Source organism: Hyperolius riggenbachi, chromosome 3, assembly GCF_040937935.1.
Source record: "Hyperolius riggenbachi isolate aHypRig1 chromosome 3, aHypRig1.pri, whole genome shotgun sequence".
Taxonomy (NCBI): domain Eukaryota; kingdom Metazoa; phylum Chordata; class Amphibia; order Anura; family Hyperoliidae; genus Hyperolius; species Hyperolius riggenbachi.
The window spans coordinates 369796796-369819708 of record NC_090648.1 but is presented as its reverse complement, the minus strand read 5'-3'; the positions used below and the strand labels follow the sequence as shown (position 1 = coordinate 369819708).

The window sequence follows — 22913 nt, the reverse complement described above, 5'->3', positions numbered from 1 at the left end:
AATGCATTTTAATGAGAAAAACAGAAAAAAAAAGAAAAAAAATCATTATTTCTCAGTGTTCAGCCTTTATAGTTTTAAAATTAAACATTCTCCTGTGGATAAAACAAACACGTTTTATTTGCCCAGTGGTCCCGATAATTAAACCGTTTAGATTATGTCCCTACCACAATGTATGGCGACAGTATATTATTTTGAAATATAAGTGGTTATTTTTCTGTTTGTTCTGGCCATAATTACAAGCCCCTATGTAATAAATTAAAATTAATTTTCCCCCATAAAATATAGAATAAAAAAAGCTGAGTCCCTAAGGCAACTATTTATTTATTTTTTTAAGCTGATTTTTTTTTTTTTACAAGTGTTTTTTTGGGGGGGAGGGTTGGAAGTGTAATTTTATTAATGATGTGTATATACTTGAAAATGTGTGTGTTTTGTAGGTGTAATATACTTTTTGGCCACAAGATGGCGCTGGTGAACACTCATAGGACGTGTTCACTTTTTTTTTTTTTTTTTTTACACACTTTATTAAACTGTTACATTTCCTGTTTATGTGAATGGACGTAGCCGCTGTTCGCGGTCACGTCCATTCACTCCAGGCACTGCGATTGGGTAGAGGACTGTTCAGTCCTCTTCCCCAATCGCCCAGCACGGGATCCCGACGGTAATGGCGGCGGTAGCGGCGGACACACGGCGGTAGCAGCGGCGGGAATGCGCGACGTATTAAAACGTCATGTTGCTGTTAATAGCGGTAAGCATGACGTTTTAATACGTTAGGATGGCGGTAAATGGTTAAGCTGCAGTGGCCTATTTTAAAAAAATGGCCTGGTCTTTAGGGGAGTTTAACACTGTGGTCCTCAAGAGGTTAAAGAGACACTGAAGCGAAAAAAAATTATGATATAATTAATTGGTTGTGTAGTATGGATAATTACTAGAACATTCGAAGCAAAGAAAATATTCTCATATTTTTATTTTTGGTTATATAGTTGTTTTTTTGTTTTGTTTTTATATAAAATTGCATCATTCTCTAATATTTGCAGTTTACACAATACACTCAGCATTCTAAATGATTATACAGAACAGGCTAGTGAACTTTTGAACTGTCCTCTGCAGAAAAAAAAAATACAGTGCCAGACCCTTGAGATAATAAGCTTTAGAAGATAGAGCTTTCTGTGACTTTGAAAGTCATGAAGCTCAATGGCTTTTTTGCATAGATAACAGGAGTTTCTTAACTCTTCCTGTACTGGAAACAATATTAGACTTATGTCTCTGCTCCTAATGTTTTATTTCTTAGCTGTACTACACATACAAATTATGTCATATATTTTTTTCCGCTTCGGTGTCTCTTTAAGCTGAACCTGAAGAGAGAAACATTGTTTCAGGTTAGATACTTACTTATGTAGAGTGAAGACACTGGATATCATAGAGCCTTCTCAGTCCTTGCTCCATCCCATTGTTCCACTGCTGTACCCTGTTGCAGTTATTCAACCTGCTAGGTCAAATACCTCTTTGGTACTCCATGCAGCCTTCAAAAGTACTTGCATCCCCAAATACTTCTGAAGAAGAGCCGATCTTACACTTCTCACATTTCTGTAAATATTTTATTATATATTTTTAATGGGACAACACTAAAGATATAACACTTTGATACAATTTAAAGTAGGCAATGTGCAGCTTGTATAACAGTGTAAATTTGCTGCCCCATCAAAATAACTGAACACACAGCTATTAAAGAGAAACTCCGACCAAGAATTGAATTTTATCCCAATCAGTAGCTGATGCCCCCTTTTACATGAGAAATCTATTCCTTTTCACAAACAGACCATCAGGGGGCGCTGTATGACTGATAACGTGGTGAAACCCCTCCCACAAGAAGCTCTGAGTACCGTGGTACTTCTGGCAGTTTCCTGTCTGTGAACCTTGTTGCATTGTGGGAAATAGCTGTTTACAGCTGTTTACAACTGCCAAAAAAGCATGCAGCAGCTACATCACCTGCCAACAGTAAAAATTTCGCCATGTGATAAATGTCAGAATGTGAATCAGGGATTTAAAAGAGTTTACAATGGGCAAACACTGACTAAATCATTTATACATAATTATTGTAAAAATGAAGCACTTTTTTATTACATTATTTTCATTGGAGTTCCTCTTCCTGGTGGTAAGCCGAAGCTGAGCTCGGGCTATGTCGCGCAGGAGGATATCTCAGCCCCTGGTGGGGCGATTCGCCCCATTTAAAGTGCTGTGGGCGCAGCTAGCACTTTGCTAGCCGCGCGCACAGCTTGATCGCCGCCGCTCTGCGGCGATCGCCCGCACACAGCGGCGGAAGAGGGGCCCCCCCGCCAGAGCCCTGCGCTGCCCGGACCAATGAGTTCCAGGCAGCACTATGGGCTGGATCGGAGGCATCTGACGTCAGGACATAGGCTGACGTCATTCCGATCGTTGCCATGGCGACAGGAGAAGCCAAACAGGGGAACGCGTTATACACGCGTTCCCCTGTTTGCTATTGATGCCGGCGACGATCGCACTAGAGGGACACATGCGCCCTCTAGTGGTGTTTCATGTAGCTACCACTCTGGTAGCTTTACATGAAACAAAAATATTTTTTTTTTTTAAACGGATTTCTGCCTATTTGGCAGAAAAAAATCAACCGCCAGGAGGGTTAAAGGGACCCTGAGCAGTGCCGAAAATTAAAAGATTACACTTAACTGGGGCTTTTTCCAGCCCACAGTAGGCGGCGAGGTCCCCCGGCGTCCTTCTGGCTCCTCTCCATATGCCTCCGCTGGCCCCAATTACGGCGCATGCGCAGACCTAGTGACACCTGGTGCGGTCCGCCCCTACTGCACCCCAATGGTGACACCACTGCACCTAAAGATGATGCACAAGGAAGCCTGAAAACAGTTTACTGAAGACAAGCAAACTAAAGACATGGGTTACTGGAACCATAGATGAATCCAAGATACATTTATTTGTTCAGATGGTGCCAAGCATCCGTGGCAAACGAGTGGAACTTTTGCCTCTAAAGAAGCACATTTAGGGCTTAATTCACTAAACCATGATAACTCATATCATGCGTATTTTTCGCGTGAAAAATCGTGTTTTCGCACGAAAATTCGCAATCGCACGCAAATGCGAAAATGCAGGCAGAGCCACTACTTATCATGTACAGCATAGCATGTTTGCATCTATGTACTTTCAGGGAAAAAAGAAATCAAAAGTAGTACTGGATCACTTCTCTTCACTTGATCCATAGACTGTTATTATACACTTTATGCCCTAATGCTGGATGCAGCCTCGTTGTTTGGAAGTCGTCCGCCTTAGTGGTAGTGCCGTTTCTCTATATCACTTCACTGTTCATATGTGCAAGTAAGGTCTGCGCATGCCCAGTAGAACAAAGCTGGCGTGCGCAGCTTCTTTCCTTCATGTGCAAGCAATTCACAAGCCGACCAGCTAACCCGTAAGTTGGTGTTCGTGAGTTCAAGAGCCTCCAAATACCAGCGTGAATGCAAGTTCACCCACCAAACCGCACCAGAACTTTTCTGGCTACAAGCTTGAGCCACCTCTTTTACCCTTTTCCTGGCTAACCATGTCTTCACTTCAGCTGACCCATTTGTCCCGTTACCTCCCTTTCACTTCCAGTGCTGCACTGATGTCAGCACCACTAACGCATACAGAGATAGACGGGGGCTCCATCCCCACCTAGCATGCTCATCTAAATTTCTATGTTCCAATCACCAACGAGGGAGCATAGAGAGCTGAATGGAACTTCTCTTTTATCCTACCCATCCAGATCTCTATCCTCCCAGGTGCTGTGACATCACCGCAGCTCTGGAGGAGAGGTGATGGATAGGTCAAAAGAAAAGGGGACATCAAGAATGGTAAGCCGGGGTAAGGGAAAATACCTGCTGTCGGGGGATTGCGATGTTGAGTACATCATGAGTTGTAGTTCAAAGGCCAAACAGCAAACTCTGTAATGAATGTTTGGGTGTTCATAAACCCACAAATACTAACAGGCAGGGCCGGGCCGAGGCATAGGCTGGAGAGGCTCCAGCCTCAGGGCGCAGTGTAGGAGGGGGAGCACAATTCATTCAGCTGTCATTCCTAATTGTGTTTGAAACAGAAAGAAATAAGAAAAGGGGATACATAGCAGTGACTGCAAGCCAGATAACTAGATATTAAGGTGTTGGGGAGGTTGTGGGCCCTGTGGCGCCTCTTAGTCTAATAGCAATCAGTGTGTGACGGCTGGGGTGGCAGGGATGGAGGGGCGCACTTTGGTGTCTCAGCCTTGGGTGCTGGAGGACCATGTCCCGCCTCTGCTAACAGGAATCTAGGTTCACAAACCTGAACTGCCATCTCTACGGGACTCCATCTCCTCGAAGTAAGAAACTTTCTGCCTGGCTTCCTATTATTCATTGACATTAAAAAGCCATTATGATGTACCATAAAAAGCAGCAAGAGCAAGCAACGCCTTATTACCTGGGCAAGGGTAAAGGAGCCATGGGAAGCAAATAGGCTGAGCCTGGAGCCTTCTGTGCACTGATTTATTTAGAGTATACAGTATAAATATGAATTCCATAGGACTTGCTAGGCGCCGCTAGTACAGGTAAGCCTAGAATGAAAGCCACAGAATATGTTGTCACTTTATAAATCAATAATAATAATAATGAAAGCAGAACCTACTTTGACATAAGAGTGAGTGAGACAGATCTCTATTACAGCCTGTCTTGGGTTCAGTACAGACTGTCCTCCTGTCACTAACCAGGCTTAGATGAGACCTACTGTAACAGTTTAGCACTTGTTTAATGATAAGTTGTTACATGGAAGAAATTGAAAAATATAAATAAAATTTCACATTCAGTCCTTTAGCACCTGGTTAATGAAATAACACTGGACAGACAGAACATGTCTTCAGGGAAAGGCAGAATCCAGTAAATGCTACCAGGAGCAGTCAGCCAGGCTTTCATGCAGCCGTGTGTGTTTGTAGCAATCTCTGAAGGGACACTTGGTTCAGAAAATGTGCAGAAGTTGGTCCAGAAAGGTGGACATAAGCTTCCCATATACAAAGTCTGCTGGTAGATCCAAACTCTGATAGCACTAAGCTAAAAATAATTCCCCAGTAACTATACTCTATCAACAGAAAATGCAATTTTTAATTCATATTTTACAGACTGGCCTTCCAAGTGTTCACACAACAAATACCCTTATAACCACTCTGAAACTTAAAAGTTATAGCCGTGTTGTTCTGCTCTAAAAATATAAATATAAAAATATTAGAAAACAAAGCAGTATGGCACCTACAGCTAAAGGCAGGGAGGCAATTATGCACTGTGACTGACTGCTACACAGAGAGGAACACCTACAAAAGGAGACAGTGCGGCCATTATACACTGTGACGGACTGCTACACACAAAGGGGCACCTAGAACTGGAAACAGAGGCTATTATGCATTGTGACTGACTGCTACACAGAGGGACACCTACAACTGGAGACAGGGGGGCCATTATACACTGAATGATTTCTACATACAGAGGGAAACCTACAACTGGAGACAGGGAAGCCATTATAAACTGTGACTGACTGCTGCACATAGAGGGACACCTACAACTGGAGACAAGGAGGCCATTAAACACTGTGAGTGCGCCTGCTACACAGAGGGACACCTAGAACTGGAGACACGGAAGCTATTATGCACTGTGACTGACTGCTACACACAGAGGAACAGACAATTACACATGGAGAAAGGGAGGCCATTATGTACTGTGACTAACTGCTACACACAGGGACACCAACAGTTGGAGACAGAAAGACTATAATGCACAGTGACTGACTGCTACACAGAGGGAAACCTACAGCTGGAGACAGAGAGGCCATTATGCACTGTCACCAACTGCTACACACAGAGGGACACCTACAGCTGGAGACAGGGAGGCCATTATGCACTGTGACTGACTGCTACGTGCAGAAGGACACCTACAGCTGGAGACAGGGAGGCCATTATGCACTGTGACTGACTGCTACGCGCAGAAGGACACATAAAGCTGGAGACAGGGAGGCCATTATGCACTGTGACTAACTGTTACACACAGAGGGACACCTACAGCTGGAGACAGTGGGAGGCCATTATGCACTGTGACTGACTGCTACGCGCAGAAGGACACATACAGCTGGAGACAGGGAGGCCATTATGCACTGTGACCAACTGCTACACACAGAGGGACACCTACAGCTGGAGACAGGGAGGCCATTATGGACTGTGACTGACTGCTACGCGCCGAAGGACACATACAGCTGGAGACAGGGAGGCCATTATGCACTGTGACTGACTGCTACGCGCAGAAGGACACATACAGCTGGAGACAGTGGGAGGCCATTATGCACTGTGACAAACTGCTACACAGAGAGGGACACTTACAACTGGAGACAGGGAGGCCATTATGCACTGTGACCAACTGCTACACACAGAGGGACACCTACAGCTGGAGACAGTGGGAGGCCATTATGCACTGTGACAAACTGCTACACAGAAGGACACTTACAACTGGAGACAGGGAGGCCCTATTTTGGGGGCCCGTGCCCACAATCTGTCCTGGGGTGCCCCCGATCTGTTCCCCAGGGGTGCCCGCTGCCCCCTCCTGGCCACCGCTGCCCCCCCGGCTGTCCCCGCTGCCCGAGCATCAGACCTCGATCAGCGGGCGACCAGATAGAGCGGGCGCTAGGACCTAGCGGACACCGCTGATACGCGGAAGTGACATCACTTCCGCATATACAGCGTGGTGCGCCCGGCGCCCGCTCTATCTGATCGTGTCACCCGCTGATCGAGGTCTAACGCTGCTGGCTGCGAGAGGTGAGGGGGGAGCGGTGGCCAGGGGGGCTCCTGTCACTACCTAATTGGGGGTCCCTGTCACTTCCTAACCTGGGGGCACCTGTCACTCACTACCTAAACGGGGGTCCCTGTCACTCACTACCCTCACTACCTAAATGTTGGTCCCTGTCACTCACTACCTAAATGGTGGTCCCTGTCACTCACTACCTAATCGGGGGTCCCTGTCACTCACTACCTAACTGGGGGTCACTGTCACTTACTACCTAAACGGGGGTCCCTGTACCTAAATGGTGGTCCCTGTCACTCACTACCTAAACGGGGGTCCCTGTCACTCACTACCTAAACGGTGGTCCCTGTCACTCACTACCTAACTGGGGGTCCATGTCACTCACTACCTAAACGGGGGTCCCTGTACCTAAATGGTGGTCCCTGTCACTCACTACCTAAACGGGGGTTCCTGTCACTCACTAACTAAATGGTGGTCCCTGTCACTCACTACCTAACTGGGGGTCCCTGTCACTCACTACCTAAACGGGGGTCCCTGTCACTCACTACCTAAATGGTGGTCCCTGTCACTCACTACCTAACTGAAGGTCCCTGTCGCTCACTACCTAAACAGGGGTCCCTGTCACTCACTACCTAAATTGTGGTCCCTGTCACTCACTACCTAAATGGTGGTCCCTGTCACTCACTACCTAAACGGGGGTCCCTGTCACTCACTACCTAAACGGGGGTCCCTATCACTCACTACCTAAACGGAGGTCCCTGTCACTTCCTAACTTGGGATCCCTGTCACTCACTACCTAAATGGGGCTCCCTGTCACTCACTACCTAAATGGTGGTCCCTGTCACTCACTACCTAAATGGGGGTCCCTGTCACTCACTATCTAACCTGGTGGTTCCTGTCACTCACTACCTAACCTGGTGGTCCCTGTCACTCACTACCTAAAATGAGGGTCCCTGTCACTCACTATCTAACCTGGTGGTCCCTGTCACTCACTACCTAACCTGGTGGTCCCTGTCACTCACTACCTAACCTGGGGGTCCCTGTCACTCACTACCTAATTGGGGGTCCCTGTCACTTACTTCCTAACCTGGTGGTCCCTGTCACTCATTACCTAACCTGGGGGGCGCCTGTCACTCACTAGCTAACCTGGGGGTCCCTGTCACTTACTACCTAACCTGGGGGGCGCCTGTCACTACCTAAACTGGGGGGCTTCTGTCGCTACCTAAACTGGGGGACTCCTGGCGCTACCTTAACTAGAGGGCACCTGTCACTACCTAAACTATCCAGGCCAGGCAGCCCAGCATCACCACCAGCAAACCAGCCCAGAATCACTGTCAAAAAGGCCACAGCATCACCACCAGTTAGGCCAGCATTTACTTCAAAAGCCCAGCATTACCGCCACCCAGGTCACAGCATCACCGCCACTGGCGTAACAATAGGGCCTGCAGCCCCTGCACCCGCGGGGGGGGCCCGGCCCCTCTCCTGGGGCCCGCTCGGGGCCGTTTTGTGGGGGTTGGAGGGGACGCAGCATGAGGGGAAAGCCATGCAGCAATTCGGCGGGGAGGGGGGAAGGTCCGAATTGCTGCATGGCTTTCCCCTCATGCTGCGTCCCCTCCAACCCCCACAAAATGGCCCCAAGCGGGCCCCAGGGGGGGGGCCCGCGGGCACACGGGCCCGCTCAGAAATTCTGCAGGGGGGCCCGGTGGGGCCTAGTTACGCCCCTGATCACCGCCAGCCAACCCAGCCACAGCATCGGCCACAGCATCACTGCCAGGCCTTTCAGCCCACACATCATCCCCAATCCAGCCAAAAACAGTATTGCCAGGCACAGCAGCCAGTAGAGGAAAATTCAGAAGCCAGGTGAGAGGTGTCTACCATATTCTGCCTATTTATGTGAAATGCTGTCTATTTATGTGCCTCAAGATTGCTGAATTTGTCTTGTTGGGAGTCTCATGATTTGTTGGGGGCCTCATGATTGTTGAATTTGTCTTGTTGGGGGCCTCACGATTGCTGAATTTGTCATGTCGGGGGCCTCACGATTGCCGAATTTGTCATGTTGGGGGCCTTATGATTGCTGAATGTATCTTGATAGGGGACTCACGATTGCAGAATTTGTCTTGATGGGGAGCCTCATGATTGCTGAATTTGTCTTGTTGGAGGGTCACATGATTGCTAACTGCGAGACTATGGGAAAAGCTGAATCATCATCATATGAGACAATAGCATTAACCAGCCGGGCGGTATGGACGAGCTTAGCTCATCCATGACCGCCGGAGGCTGCCGCTCAGGCCCTGCTGGGCCGATTTTCATCAAATAAAAAGCAGCACACGCAGCCGGCACTTTGCCAGCCGCGTGTGCTGCCTGATCGCCGCCGCTCTGCGGCGATCCGCCGCGAGCAGCGGCGAAAGAGGGTCCCCCCAGCCGCCTGAGCCCTGCGCAGCCGGAACAAATAGTTCCGGCCAGCGCTAAGGGCTGGATCGGAGGCGGCTGACGTCAGGACGTCGGCTGACGTCCATGACGTCACTCCGCTCGCCGCCATGGCGACGAAGTAAACAAAACACGGAAGGCCGCTCATTGCGGCCTTCCGTGTTACTTCTGGCCGCTGGAGGCGATCAGAAGAACGCCTCCGGAGCGCCCTCTTGTGGGCTTTCATGCAGCCAACTTTCAGTTGGCTGCATGAAATAGTTTTTTTTTATTTAAAAAAAGCCCTCCCGCAGCCACCCTGGCGATCTTAATAGAACGCCAGGGTGGTTAAACCTACTTTTTTAGCTTTTTAAAACAGAAAATAAAACTGGGAGGTTATAAAAAAATGAATACATTTTTTCAGGAGTAGGATGGATGAAATTGTTTATCTTCACAGTTTATTTTCAACTTGGATTTTCCATAATGTTCATGTATGAGTTAAAACATTTGTACAGTATTTAGTTTAAATTGCTGTTTCCACTTTGCGATAGATAAGTGACTTTTGGGTTGCAGTTTGGGCACTCGGCCTCCAAAAGGTTCGCCACCACTGTCCTAATCTAATGTCCCACCATTGCTAGGTTCATGTAAATGTGTCTCCACCCGTTATCACACCCACATTCTGGTCCATGGCCCACCCATTTTTCGGTGCAACACACCAAGCGCGCCGCACAACGTGATCCTCATATTTTTGGCACGCTAGCTGCAGTGTGCTGAATTCTGCTGCCTAGAGTATGTACAGTATACACTGTTCTCTAGTGCCGGCACTGTGTGCTGGTCTACCTCCAGTGTGTACAGTATAAGGTGTTACTCTGTGCCTTTACTGATTGTAAACCAGCTGTATTGTATGCTGATCCCTGCTACTTTCAGTATGTACAGTATTAGCTGTAAAGCCTGGTACACACATACAATTTTGATTAGCCAATTTTAGCTCTGTTCATCAAATTCATTGTCTGTTGGCCCACTTACTGCACGGGGGTGGTAAAATTGGTCAGTGATTGACCAATCAAAATTGTATGTGCGTATACATCTTTGATCTATGCCTATACTGATTGTAAATTATCTAAATAAAGGACAGGGGGCTCCATCCAATATTTCAATGGGCAGGCCCCTTATCTGTAGCTTACACCACTGCTAAGTTCATGTACATTTGGCCCCACCCGTGGCCACGTCCACTTACCTCTACACACAGAGGGACACCAACCACTAGGGACGGGAAGGCCATTAGACCCTGTGACTAACTGAAGAAAAGCCAACTAAACCAGCAGTAGGGAACAATGCCATAGGTGTCTGTTCCTGTTAATATGCTTCATATGGATGCACTTCTGCATACCTCCCAACTTTTGGAGCCAGCAAAAGTTAGACACTAAGACCCGCCCCCACCACGCAGTTAGCCATGCCCCAATTTTGAATGCAGTGTGCCCAGTATACAGCTCGTTGGTGTCTAGTGCTTCCTCACTCTGCCATATAGCTTCCCTGGTGGCATTTAGTGCCCCCCCCCCAATATAACTTCTCTGGTGATGTTTAGTGGCCCCCTCCATCCCCAACATAGCTTCCCTCTTGGTGTTTACATACTTTTCAGTATAGCTCCCCTGGTGGTATTTATTGGCCTCCTCCATTTATCTTTAGTGGCCCCTTCTCCCTCCCTCCCCAATATGGCTTTTCTGGTGGTGTCAGTGGCCCCCTTTTCTTCCCAATATAGCTTCTCTGGTGGTTTTAAGTGGCCACCCACCCTCCCCAATATAGGTTTTCTGGTGGTGTTCAGTGCCTCCCCCCCCAATTGTCTTCCCTGGTAGTGTTAGTGTCAGTGAATCCCCTTTCCTCCCAAATATAGCTTCCCTAGTGGTTTTAGTGGCCCCATCCACCCTCAATTTAGCTTAAAGTTCCCTGGTGGTGTTTTGTGGCCCCCTCCCCCCCCCAATACTGCTTCACTGGTGGTGTTAGTGTCCTGTTCCATCCTCCCCTCCACACACACACACACACCCTTCCCAAATAGCTTCACTGGTCTTTATCGGTGCCCCCACCCCACTTCAGAATTTAGTATGTTGGACTACTGTATTACTAACCAACAAAGCTAGGATAGTGGCCAAATATTTGGAAATGTTATATGTCACTGAGTGACACTGAGATATGCCAGAGAGGATCACACTGGAAACCTTTCCTTATTTATCTCCAGGAGTTCATGTAAGCATGGTGTAGCTGCCCCTGACAATATAAAACTGTGTCAATGTTTTTTTTTTCCTCTTTTTCAGCTTAAAGTGATACTTAAAGAGAAACTCTAACCTAGAATTGAACTTTATCCCAATCAGTAGCTGATGCCCCCTTTTACATGAGAAATATAATGATTTTCACAAACAGACCATCAGGGGGCGCTGTATGAATGATTTTGTGCTGAAACCCCTCCCACAAGAAGCTCTGAATACCGCGGTACTCTGGGCAAACTGCCACAATGTAACAATGTTCACAGACAGGAAATAGCTGTTTACAGCTGTCTGTAACAGCCAGAACAGCTAGCAGCAGCTACATAACCTGCCCACAGTAACAATGTCACCATGTAATACATGTCAGAATGTGAATCTGGGAAAGGAAAGATTTTACAATGAGCAAACACTGACTAAATCATTTATACATAATTATGGTAAAAAATGAAGCACTTTTTTACTACATTATTTTCACTGGAGTTCCTCTTTAAGTAAAAAAAATGAGTTTTACTCACCTGGGGCATCCCTCAGCCCCCTGAAGCTGTATGGTGCCCTCGCAGCCTCGCTCCGGTCCTCCTGTCCTCGCCGGCGGCTACTTCCGGTTTTGGTGACAGCCGCTGACAGGCTTGGAACGCGAGTAATTCTCCGCGTTCCCAGCCGCTATATCACCCTCTATGCTGCTATAGCGTTCCAAGCCTGTCAGCGGCTGTCCCCGAAACCGGAAGTAGCCGCCGGCGGGGACAGGAGGATCGGAGCGAGGCTGCGAGGGCACCATACAGCTTCAGGGGGCTGAGGGATGCCCCAGGTGAGTAAAACTCTTTTTTTTTTTTTACTTAAGTATCCCTTTAAAGAGAAACTTAAGCAAAAAGGGGAAAAAAATCAATCAATACATTGCAAAGTGAAAAGTTAAAAAATCAAGAAATTATTGATATTTGCCTTGTAATTTGTTCATATTCTTTGATCCACGATCAGCCTGCATGTAATCATCTTTATTACTGGCAGATATGAAAAAAACAGATTGGCACCAACTGCTACTATCTATAACCACACCCCCTAACAATGCAATAGGCTAAAAGGTTGTATTTTTTTTTATAGATATACATATGCACAGAGGGAGATACCGGTTGCTTGGCTTTTGGAAACAGTCATTATTTCCCACAATGCAACAAGGCTTCCTCTGTAGGAGGGGTTTCACCCCAATATCAGCCACTGGACTTCCCAGATTATCCGTTTAAGAAAAGGTAACGATTTCTCATGGGAAAAGGGATATCAGCTACTGTTTGGATTGATGTTCAATCCTTGGTCACAGTTCCTCTTTAAAGGAACACTGTTGGGGGTCAGGGGAAAATGAGTTGAAGTTACCCGGGTCTTCTAATGGTCCCCTGCAGACGTCCTGTGCCCACGCAGCCACTCACAGATGCTCCGGCCCCGTCTCCTGCTCACTTGTGGAATTTCAGACTTTAAAGTCTGAAAACCACTGCGCCTGCATTGCCGTGTCCTCGCTCCCGCTGATGTCACCAGGAGGGTACTTGCGCAGGCCCAGTATGGTCTGAGCCTGCGCTGTGCACTCCTGGTGACATCAGGGGAAGCGAGGACACGGCAACGGAGGCGCAGTGGTTTTCAGACTTTAAAGTCTGAAATTCCACAAGTGAACAGGACGCGGGGCCAAAGCATCTGTGAGTGGCTGCGCGGGCACAGGACGTCTGCGGGGTACCATTAGAAGCCCCGGGTAAGTTCAACTCCTTTTCCCCCGACCCCCCTACAGTATTCCTTTAAAGGGAACCTGAAGTGAGTAAAATTATTTTAAATAAACACATGATGTACCTGCAAATGAATATTCCATACTAACCTCACCATCAGTTCCTCTCAGAAGCTCACCATTTTGTTATTACAGTGATCCCTTCCAGTTCTGACAATATTTTGTCAGAACTGAAATATACCAGTTGCTGTCAGTTATAAATCAGCAGCTGTCAGTTACAACTGAATGTGCAAGGTAATGTCCATGTTTCCCTATGGCTCAAGTGGGTGATATTACAGTTCAACAGTGTGCTGACCAGGAAGCTGTTATGGGGTAATGGCCATTTTTAAGAATGGAGGACGGAGAATTCCATTCATCACAGTGGACAAACAGGACGCAGGAGAGGAGAAAGAGATTGAAGAGTAGACTACACAGGAGGTAAGTATGTGTATGGTTATTTTGACTATTTATTTTCAGTTCAGGTTCTCTTTAAAGAGAATCTGTATTGTTAAAATCGCACAAAAGTAAACATACCAGTGCGTTAGGGGACATCTCCTATTCCCCTCTGTCACAATTTCGCCGCTCCCTGCCGCATTAAAAGTGGTTAAAAACAGTTTTAAAAAGTTTGTTTATAAACAAACAAAATGGCCACCAAAACAGGAAGTAGGTTGATGTACAGTATGTCCACACATAGAAAATACATCCATACACAATCAGGCTGTATACACCCTTCCTTTTGAATCTGAAGAGATCATTGTGTGTTTCTTTCCCCCTGCTGCATCTCTCATGCACTGAAGTTTCAGGCTGCTCTTTTCTTCCTGCAAACAGCTTTGCCCTTGTCTGAATTTCCTCAGTATGTGAAAGCCCAGCCAGCTCAGAGGACGATTTATCCAGCTTGTAAAAGATAAGAGAGAAGCTGCCCTAATCTAAATAATACACAGGCAGTGTGCATAGAGGGTCCTGGAAGGGGGAGTTCATAGCAGAACCACAACACTGAAGAACTTGGCAGCCTTCCAGACACAGGCCGACAAGTCTGACAGGGGAAAGATACATTGATTTATTACAGAGACAGTGATAGTATAAAGTGCTGCAGTAAGCCAGAACACATTAGAATAGCTTTTGGAACTTGTAGGATGATAAAAAACAGGATGCAATTTTTGTTACGGAGTCTCTTTAAGTAAGCAATCTCGTTGTTTTTTTAATCAGGGCCTGTGAGGTCTCTCCTAAGTGATTCATATGCGGTAGAAACGCTAAGCAACTTGCGGTGATACTTGGATTAGTATTCCACTTTGCTTTTTTGCTGGCAGGAGGTTGCTGTTTGTGTCCTTGCTGTGTAATGTTAGTGTTAGATAGGGAAAGTTACCGTAATTTCCTGTACTTTTACAAGCTTCACAAAAACCTCTTCTATGTCACTAGGTGAGGGCTACAATTTTTAATTTCTAAATAGCAAATCATTTTTAAAACAATCCAGCCCAGGCTTGCTGGAGCACTTATGGTATCACCCCTTGAGATGCTTGGAGATCTCTGACAACCTCTAAGTACATCTGGTATTTTTGCTTTATTATCCTTTAATCAATGCATTATTCTGAATCCCAAATATTTATTATATGTGTAGATCATTTTTAGTGTCTGATTTTGTAGAGGAGTAATTTTGAAGGAGCTGATTTGTCCTATTCTGCCATCTTGTGGCTTTTACAGTACATTGCCCTGGATGATAAATCGCAGTCTCCAGAGATCAGGTCCTAAACTGTTGTTTTTGAACTGGAGTTTACTATTATGTATTTCAAATGATTTTACTAGTATTTTGTGAGTGGCAAAAAGCTATGTACATTTTTTCTCACAAATATACAGGACTATTATGTTTTTTGTAACCTTTGGAATGTGTGGCATTGGCAGGAAAGTTTCTAGATCCTGTCTTGACACAGAAAACAGAAAGAGACTTCTCTGGGCCTCACACTAGGAAAGCTTCCAACCCTCACCCCCACTACCTTCATTAAAGCTGCATCCTCTTACACTTTTAGTTGTTCTCCAAAGTGTGTCCAAACTTCACAGAGCACTCAATGTGTGTCCCAGCCATCCAATATAATCCCATCATTGTCATCTACTATGTCCTAGCCTTCCAATGCCTTCCACAGCATGTCCTAGCCCTCCAGTGTCTCCCACAGAATGTCCTAGCCCTCCAGTGTCTCCCACAGCATGCACTAGCCTTCCAGTATCTCCCACAGTAAGCCTTAGCCTTCCAGTGTCTCCCACAGTAAGTCTTAGCCTTCCAGTGCCTCCCACAAGATGCCCTAAGCTTCCAGTGTCTCCCAACACAAGCATTAGTCTTCCAGTGCCTGCTACAGCATGCTCTAGTGTCTGTGCCTTCCACAGCATGCCTTACCCATCCAGTGTCTCCCACAACATGCCCTAGTCTTCCAGTGCCTTCCATAAGATGCCCTAGACTTCCAGTGCCTTCCATAAGATACCCTAGTCTTCCAATGTCTCCCACAACAAAACCTAACCTTCCAGTGTTTTCCATAGCATTCCCTAGACTTCCAGTTTCTCCCACTGCATGACCTAGAATTCCAGTACCTCCCACAAAATGCCCAATCTTCCAGTGTCTCCCACATTATGTCATAGACTTCCAGTGCCTCCCATAAAATTCCCAATCTTCCAGTGCCTCCCACCAGGGCAGTTTCTAGGCTAAATTGCACCCAGGGCGAGGGTGTAATAATTGTGTCCCCTTCCCCCCAACCCCCGTGGACTCACAAACCCTTACTCTTTAGGAACAGTCACATAGCCACAGGTTACAAGTAGATGTGCCTACTTACTAGTGACCAGTCGCTCATCCAGGAGGTAGCAGTGACTAGGAAAACACAGAGAGTGAAGAGAGCCCGGAAAACTCCTTCATGGGCGCCGCACACTGACAGCCTGCAGTACCGCTACAGGACATCAGGTGTCATTACGCAGTGGTGATGTGATGATGACTTGATGTCTGACGCAGGAAGCCCAGGAGGAGTCAAGGAAGGTGATCTCGCTGCTAAGCTTCTTCTTCCATTTGGCTACACAGTGCATCACTAGCTCCCTATCAGTTATGTCCTTCTACCTGCGCCCCCCTTCTTCTACTTGCTGGTCTGCGCCCAGGGCGGTCGCCCTGCCCGCACTGCCCAAGAAACGGCCCTGCCTCCCACAGTATGTCGTAGCATTCCAGGGCCTCCCACAAGATGGCCTAGTCTTCCAGTGCCTCCCAAAGTATGTGGTAGCATTCCAGTGCCTCCTACAAGATGGCCTAGTTTTCCAGTGTCTCCCACAGTATGTTGTAGCATTCCAGTGACTCCTACAAGATTCCCTAGTCTTCCAGTGCCTCCCACAGTATGTCGTAGCATTCCAGTGCCTCCCACGAGATGTCCTAGTCTTCCTGTGTCTCCCACAGTATGTCCTAGCATTCCAGTGTCTCCTACAAGATGGCCTAGTCTTCCAGTGTCTCCCGCAGTACGTCATAGCCTTCCAGTGCATCTCACAGTATGCACCAACCTTACAGTTCTTCTCACAGTATGCTAAAGCCTTACAGTGCTTCCCGCAGTATGTTCTAGCCCATAGTATGCTTCAGCCTACCAACACATCCTCAGTATTAACAGTGATTATCAAAATTGTGTTTAAAAATATTTTGCACAAAGCAAATGATCAAGATAATTAAAGTGCGTAACATTTTGGATCATGTGACTTTCAAAGCTAGACACAAAGCTTCTCACGCATCTCTTGAAAAAGCCGTGTGACTTGCTGCAATACCGGTGGAGCCATCCTCCGGGGACTCCCCCCTCCTGCTCTCCATCCTTGTCCATTTCATAGTCCTCAGACCAGGGTATAGTATTGATCTCCCTGTGCACCTTGCCCACTGTACTATGTTTTCATAGTCGCCTACTGCTCACAGCACTTTGTCACTTTTGCTCATAATTGCACAATATATGGGTCTAAAAAAATATATATATACAGTATATATATATATATATATATATATATATATATATATATATATGAATGAATTGCACTTTTTTGCCTTGCACTTATGTTCCTTATATTAAGGCGGTATATGCCCAAGCCTCCCAGTGCTTCCCACAGTATGCCACAGCCTTACAGTGTTCTCCCCAGTATGTCCCAGACTTCCAGTGCTCCACATGGTATGCCTCAGCCTTCCAGTGCTCCCCACAGTATGCCCCTGTGTTGGAGTGCTTCCACAGTATGCCCCAGCCTTCCAGTGCTCCCCACAGTATGCCTCAGCCTTCCAGTGCTCCTCACAGTATGCCCCAGCCTTCCAGTGCTCCCCACAGTATGCCTCAGCCTTCCAGTGCTCCTCACAGTATGCCCCAGCCTTCCAGTGCTCACCACAGTATGCCCCTGTGTTGGAGTGCTTCCACAGTATGCCCCAAACTTCCAGTGCTCCTCACAGTATGCCCCAGACTTCCAGTGCTCTCCACAGTATGCCCCAGACTGCCAGTGCTCCCCACAGTATGCCCGTGTTGGAGTGCTTCCACAGTATGCCCCAGCCTTCCAGTGCTCCTCACAGTATGCCCCAGACTGCCAGTGCTCTCCACGGTATGCCTCAGCCTTCCAGTGCTCCCCACAGTATGCCCCTCTGTTGGAGTGCTTCCACAGTATGCCCCAGCCTTCCAGTGCTCCTCACAGTATGCCCCAGACTGCCAGTGCTCCCCACAGTGCCTCAGTGTTCCAGTACAAATCACGGAGAACCCCAGCCTTCCAGCACTCAGAAAATCTGTGCCAGCTATTCAGTGGTCTCCACAATTTCCAATGCCCCCGTCTGGAAGCAGCAATCCTTATAGCATCCAGGATACGAGGAGAACCAACACTGGAGAAACACCAACCACTGCCAGATGCCGGGCTACAGTGAGTGATTTCACTCATAAGCCACAGCAACAGTCCGAGGTAAGCTGCACACATTCAAAGGGGTGACATATCCCTATACATTTAAACACAAGGAGCGCCTCGCTCTTTTTGTCTTTTTCTTAGACCTGATTGGTGGTACACTGCATGAGAGGGACAGCAAACTTGTCTATTTATTACTCTATCTGTGGCTATTATTATTGAAGTGAGCTCCCCCATGAACAAGAAGGGGTCTGATTTTCATTTTTCAGTTTTATATGTGATATGTCGATAAATTAAGTTTTATATTATACTTTTCCCCTGATGTCCATCCCTAATGAAATGTGATTTCCCCTGATCAACTAGCACCTTTAAAGTCCTGATACTTCTTTTCTCAAATTATAATGAACTAGCTGATGGCCCCGCATTGCCCAGGTATGTATTTGGCTGGTGTCAGCTCCGCCACTTTTTCTTACCCTGACACACACTCAATTACTCAATAACCTTTTGTCATTGTTTGTGAGCTTTGTGGTCTTTGGCATCAATAATTTGCATTGAAATGAAAGAAATCTAAATGGCTGTGGCTCCACCCCCTTTTCTGGATTTGAACCCCAGTCACCCAATGACCAACTGTACCAGGTTTGAGGCTTGTGCCATTAACCGTGCAAGAATGGCAGCAATTAAATATTCCCCTTGAAAATCAATAGGTGAATTTTGATTGGCTTTTGTAGGCTCCACCCACTTTTATGAATATTAATCCCAGTCACTCAGTGACCACCTGTGCAAAGTTTGAGAACCCTACCATTAACAGTGTAAGAATGGCTGCAGTTTACATTTTCCCATTGAAATTTGTATTTGTCTCCGCCCACTTTTTAGTTATGGGATAAAAAGTATCCTATATGTTATTCCAGGTAATGTACTATGTGTGTGCTACATTTCATTCAAATCTGTTCAGCCATTGTTTTGTGATTGAGTAACATACATCCAAACTTTTGCATTTATATTAGTGAGATTATTAGGAATGTGGGGTAATTTACACTACTAAGATTGCATGTAACAACATATGACATTACATACATATACAGTATATAGCTATCACATTGACCAACTCACCTTAGGTCTATTATTGTTTCTAGCCTGTGCCTTGTCCAAGTACCTGATTTGTTACTGACCTCTGTCTGTCTGAGAACCCGACCTATTGCTGAACATGCAACTGTTCCTGATCCTTGCTTGCATATAAAGTCCTTGATCTGTTGCTCATGAGGGTGCTTAGTATAGGTAGTCAGGAATAGTTGCCCTCAGTATAGGTTAGCTAGGTAGGTGCCTCCAGTATAGGGTAGATAGGTAGGTGCCCCCAGTATAGGTTAGATAGGTAGGTGCCCCCAGAATTGGTTAGATGGGTAGGTTCCCCGAATATTGGTTAGATAGGTAGGTTCCCCCAGTGTAGGTTAGATAGGTAGGTGCCCTCAGTATAGGTTAGATAGGTAGATGCCCCGAGTATAGGTTAGATAGGTAGGTTCCCCCAGTATAGGTTAGATAGGTAGGTGCCCCAGTATAGGTTAGATAGGTAGGTGCCCGAGTATAGGTTAAATAGGTAGGTGCCTCCAGCATATGCACGGCGGCAGGAAGGAGCAGACATAGTTTAGTTACAACTCACCTTCCGCGATCCCCCGCAGCCATAGCCAGCCTTTGACCTGAGCGACTGGAGCGGTCGCTCAGGGCGCCGGCTTCCAAGGGCATACGTGCACAGCACAGTGTCACCGCTCGTGACGCTGCTCGCTGCCCCGCTCATTCTCTCCCTTCCTCAGCAGCTTTTTCTTAGCCCTGCACTAACTACAGTTGGAGCAGAGGCGGGGAGAGAAGAATGATGTCGGCACTGGAACGTGAGGAGATGGTAAGTGATCTGCCGCCAGCACATGCCCTGTCTGATGGGAACCTTTAGCTGACTACCGAATGCTCCTACAGCTGGCTACCTGTACTGGAGGCACCTACAGCTGGCTACCTATATAGGTTGCACCTATACCTGACTTCCTATACTGGGGTCACCTATGCTTGGCTACCTATACTGACCCACCTACACCTGACTTCCTATACTGGCAGGGCCGGCGCTGCCATAGAGGCAAAGAGTGCAATTTTTCCAGGGCCCCAACCTCTGCAGGGGCCCCGCACCGCCAACCCTGTCAAATGCTGCGCTCCCCTCACAGTCAGTGTGAGTCTTCGGGTCCCTGCGAGTGTAATAGCTGCGGCAATTATGTGTCCCAGCGGGCGGGAGGGCAGCAGCTGCACAATCCGTGCACTCTGAGGCACGCTGTCTCCCTCCTTCTCTATGACCTGGCGCGTGTTTACACATAATGCACCGGGTCATAGAGAAGGAGGCAGACAGCATGCCTCAGAGTGCATGCATTGTGCAGCCGCTGCTCTCCCGCCAGCCGGGACAGATAATTGTTGCAGCTATTACACTCGCGCAGGGACCCGGAGAGCAGTCGTCTGATGGCCACAGGGGGGGGGAGGGGTTGTGTCTTGGGCAGAGGAGCCCCCAAACTTCAGTTTGCCCTGGGGCTCTGGGTCCCCTTAAACCAGCCCTGTGTACTGGGGGAACCTTTGCTTAGCTATCTATACTGATCCACCTGCACCTGACTTCCTATACTTGGGGAACCCATGCTTGGCTACCTATACTGAGGGCACTTACACCTGACTTCCTCTACTGGGGGCACCTATAGCTGGCTAACTATACTGGAGGCACCTACACCTGGCTACCTACGGGAGGCGATCTACACCTGACTTCCTATACTGGGGGCACCTATGCTTGGTTACCTATATTGAGGGCACTTACACATGAGATCATATACTTTGGGCACCTGTACCTGGCTATCTACCTACCTATACTGAGTCTGAGGGCAGTTTTTGTTTTCTTTAGGGGGCGCACTGCGGCTATAACGTGCGGTGCAAATTGTCAATGCTGTGCTATCATTCCAAATTTGGGTTTGTAACTGTCCCACCGAACTCAGCAAAAAAGTTGAATTGCATATGGGCCTGTGTGTGCGTGCGTGCGTGCGTGTGTACGCACGCACGCGCGCAAGAAGAGTATGAAGGGGGGAGGCACCAAAATCAAGTTTTGCTCAGGGAATGTGAAACCTAAGGCCGGCCCAGCCCGCAGCCTCTTTTTTCTTCCTATTATCAGCATCCGTCGCATTGGTAAGCGCCCCCTACTGTGATGACGTGACCGCATGTCATCACAGGGGGTGCTGTTCAACGCGACAGACGCCAGGAACAGAAAGAAGAAAGAGGCTGCGGGGGATTTGTAACTACACTGTGCCCGTCCCCCTCCAACCCCTGCTGCTCAATCCGGCAACCTGCCCGATTGCAGTAGAAACGGCTGTGGAAGCACAAATGCAGGCAGTTCAGGATACAGCTTTTGTACCTGCAGCTAACTGTAGGGACAGAAGATTTTCATAAACATGCATAATTCTGTATAGTATCATATGCAAACGAACAGTGGCGTACCTACCATAAGGCAGCAGGTGCTCACAGCACCGGGTGTAGCCATGGCCTGCATGCTTGTTTCTGTTTCTTGTGCTATTCAAACACTACTGCAGCCAAATAGATCCGCAGGGCTGCCAGGCAACTGTTTAAAAGGAAATAAATATGACAGCCTCCATATTATTCTCAATTCAGTTGTCCTTTAAGGTAAAAACTATATACATATGCCCATTAGTTTATCCACTCTCTAGCGACCTCTGATGACGGCAAATCACCAAAACTGGTCAGGAATGGACTAGAGAGTGGGTATCTCAAGGTTTTTATGGCACTGTTGTTGCTATTAATGGGCTTATAGATTGAGTGGGTCCCTGATGCACAGGACCAGCAGAGTCCTTGCTTTTACCTTTCTGGGTGAAAAATGTATGAATAAATCAGTCTTTGAGGCTGCGTCTGTGTACTGAACAGCTCTTTTCTGCTTGGTTTGGTTATGGTGACCATGTCTTATGAGCATTCAGAATTTATTTTTACATCTATATGTAAAACAGGGATCTGGCAGGAATGTTGCTGCCACCTAGTAACAGTTTTAGGTATTGCAGGAAGTATTCTGGTTCTCACTAGAGTAATTGTGTTCCTGGTGAATTTCTGGACAGGCAGCCAAATTCTGCCTGATCCCACTCTGAGTTAATTATGTTCCGGGTGAGCTTCCTTGCATGTAACCAATTTCTGCTGCACTCACACTGGGCTGGTGATTATTGTCCTGTGATTGAGTCTGATTTGCATGCGTTTTCTGATTGGTTGCTGTTCTTCCTGTATAAGCTCCAGGCCTGTGATAGTTGTTAGTTCCTAGAGCTAAGCTGCTGGATGTGATTCGGATTGATGTCGGTTAGTGCGTCTGCTTCTTGATTCTTGTCTATGTATTGAATTATCGCCTGTCCTGACATTTTGCTATTACCTCTATGCTTAATGATTCCTGGTTTGACATTCATCTGATATCTGGTATTGATTCTTGGACTCTGTTGGCCTTCAGGTTCTTCACTTGTTTCCTCTATCTCAGATTCTATATCTTGCATGCATAAGTCCTGGGGGGCAATCAGGTAGACACGTTCAGACTCCCATTCAAGCAAAGGCTTGTCTATAGGCGAAGAGATTGGTGGAGCTTGGGACATAGGATCTGAAAAAAAACTGGTGATTGCCTGGAGTCAGGGTCGGACTGGGACACTAAGGGCCCACCAAGCAAGTTTCAGCCTGGGCCCCCCCCCCTCTCCTCCCCCCCCCCCCCCCCCACATACACATGTACTCTACAAATTTTGCATGACTTTATGGTAGGGAATAGATTGTGAGCACTTCTGAGGA

At 47.2% G+C, this 22913-nt stretch overlaps 1 long non-coding RNA gene across 1 annotated transcript in view; it reads right to left on the bottom strand.

Moving 5' to 3' along the window:
* LOC137563997 (uncharacterized) overlaps nt 1–21677 on the bottom strand; it is a 40472-nt gene extending 18795 nt beyond the window's left edge. Inside the window, exon 1 of the long non-coding RNA XR_011030488.1 lies at nt 21589–21677. This is a non-coding gene — a long non-coding RNA (uncharacterized lncRNA). The remainder of the gene's footprint in view (nt 1–21588) is intronic.
* Between the last annotated feature and the right edge of the window lie 1236 nt (nt 21678–22913).